The sequence below is a fragment of the Ptychodera flava genome, chromosome 10 (assembly GCF_041260155.1).
Source record: "Ptychodera flava strain L36383 chromosome 10, AS_Pfla_20210202, whole genome shotgun sequence".
NCBI classification, from domain to species: domain Eukaryota; kingdom Metazoa; phylum Hemichordata; class Enteropneusta; family Ptychoderidae; genus Ptychodera; species Ptychodera flava.
The window spans coordinates 40,873,956-40,876,727 of NC_091937.1; the positions used below are offsets into that span (position 1 = coordinate 40,873,956).

A 2,772-nucleotide genomic window follows, 5' to 3' on the forward strand; every position below is an offset into this window, starting at 1 on the left:
ACTTTAAGAGCGGAGGAAATTATTTTGGAGAGATTTTAACAAGCTTGTAAATTCATCAAACACTGAGCTTAGATATTGTCGTTTCATCCGACTGTGGCCATTTTGTCAGGTTTTTTCATGTCCAGAGCAATAGCATATCAAAGAAAATACTAAATATCTGTTCATTGCCCAACCTCATCCTGTCGATTAGTTTAGGCTGTTTGCAGTAAGGGAGCGTTCAGTTTTTACGGCTGGGGGGGGGGGGGGCCGGCAAAATCTTGTCGCCGGTGTTCAAAAAAATATAGACCCCCCTGCATTTTTCGTGAAAAAAAGATGACCCCCCCCCTTTGTCAGACGAAAAAAATTGATGACCCCCCCCCCCCCCCCGCTTAAAAATAACTAAAACCCATATGTCAAATTTACCCACATGATTTGGATTTGAACTCCGGTACGCGGCACACTTTATTCGTGTAGCAGAGATGCCAGTGCACAAACTTCTCAGCCACATCCATTGAAACGTCTGTTAATTAGGACGACTGTAAGGCAATTTTTAACTTCATTTCCATAGACAACTCATGTCCATGGACATTGTATAAAGTGAACTTTATTGGAGTGGTTCGCCAAAGGCAGCCCTCCTGTTAAGAGGGTCATGGGCCATTACGTAAAGTCAACTTATTCTAGTGGGCCACCAAAGTAGACTTTACTGGACAGGGCCGCTGAAGGCGCACGGCCATTAAGATTGCCGTGGGGTATTACATAAAGTCAATTTATTGGAGTGGGCCGCCGGAGGCGGCCCGCCGGTAAAGAGGGTCGATCATGGCCATTGCATGAAGTAAACCTAATTGGAGTGGGCCGCCAAAGGTGTCTGCCCGTTAAGAGGGTCATGGGTAATACATAATGTATATTTATTGTAGTGGGCCGCCGAAGGCGGCCTGCCGGTAAAGAGGGTCGATCATGGCAATGGCATAAAGTGAACTTTATTGTTGGTATTATGTTTTTGAAAATGTGGTGACCCCCCCTTTCCTACCAGTGAAAAAGCGATGACCCCCCCCCCCTCTTTGCGGATTCCAAAATTGTGATGACCCCCCCTGGATTTTGCCGCCCCCCCCCGCCGTAAAAACTGAACGGTACCTAATCACTAACAGCTGGTTGACAACTCATCAGGAAAAGGACGGATTTGTGAGCTAATAGCGAGTTGCTTGGCTGAACATGCAGCATCAACGCTAACTGCACCTGTGCCTTGAAATTGAAAGAGTTAAACTTCGTTAAAACTTTACTAAACGACACTTTCAGGCATAGAAGTCAGGAGTCACCCTGCGTATTTTGTACTAGAGTGACGAAATATCTTATATTTGCGGGCAATTGGAATTCAAAATCACCGCCATTCCTGTGTTAACTCTACGAGGAAAATCAATCTTTTATTTTCACCAAACTATGACGATAAAAAGTTTATTTACACCACAAGCGTCAGACAAGAAACGAATTGTAAAACTTTATGCTCCCTATATCTGTTCTCGAGGCATATTATAAAAATGATGAATTGTATAAGGCACACATAATGCAATGAAGAAGTTAAGGCGTAGATAATGTTTTCAGCTTCACGAATCGTTCAGCAGTGCGGGAGACAAAGGAAGATATTCTATGTACCAGTGTATTGCGATGAAATATGTGCATGACATTTTTCTGCAATTAAGCAGTTCATTTTAAAAAAACCCAGCGGACTCAAAAGGTTCTAATTTGTCATGAACACAAATGTCTGTTGTCAATATCGTGCATTCTATTGTAACTGTTACATGGAAATCGCATTAAACTAAATAATAGTTTATAAAGTGTTCGCCAATAACTAAGGCTTTTCGAATATCATTAATTTCAAGTTGAATTATTTTGATACAATTATGCCCTTTTTAGCAAGCACCTGTGTGTCTGTCCCCTTGTCTTTATGTGTTTGTATGAATACTAGTGTCCTTATGTATGAAAATCGTGCAAAAGGCAGCGGAAACACTCTGTTGCCCTGACGAGAGCAGTAAAGTATCAACGTCGACAATAATTGCATGTCGATTATCTGTTTATTCTGGATAATGGAGAACAATCTATCCTTTTCGACGGACAATCAGTCCTTTTCTGACATACCAATACGTTTGTTAGCCATATGACCTATAAACCCAGATGCTACTGAATGTAGAGATAATAAAGACTGTAAATTGAGACCTGAAAGACTCCTAAACGCAAATTGGTTGTTAATAAAACATATTTCCAATTATTGATGATCTATCAATTATTTCAACATTATACAATATGCACTAATAAAAGGAACAATATGTATGTCTGTTGAGTTAGGTAATTTTCCATCGTGTTCACGTATGGAAACATTTTTTATCACTTAATAGCGCTGCTGTCGTGGGATTAATCGCATTGTTGGAGACAGTGACAATATGTTTTGGGTTTTGCACAACTGTAAATACAGAAAAGTGAAATCGGAATTTCACTACGAAAGGGTGTTTTCGATTTCTGTAATTTTACTTAAGTTGTTCGAGATTTCCATCTCAATGACAGCGGCAAAATCCTGAAGATTTCATTTGACTGTGGCCAATGATTTTGCAAAGCGTGCTCAGATATATACCTTTCACAAAGGTTTCTTTGTAACTCTTATTTGAGCCATTATGCTTGGTAATAAATTATCACTTCAAACAAAGGTGGCGAAAACAACATTCCAAGATCTAGTCAATATGGAATGTTTTGATGATATACGTCATTTGCCTTTCCGCAGTCTCCAATTCTTATATATACCCGGAC

At 40.2% G+C, this 2,772-nt stretch overlaps 1 protein-coding gene across 1 annotated transcript in view; it reads right to left on the bottom strand.

Moving 5' to 3' along the window:
- LOC139142791 (WD and tetratricopeptide repeats protein 1-like) overlaps positions 1 to 2,772 on the bottom strand; it is a 354,040-nt gene that overhangs the window by 236,151 nt on the left and 115,117 nt on the right. The window lies entirely within an intron of this gene.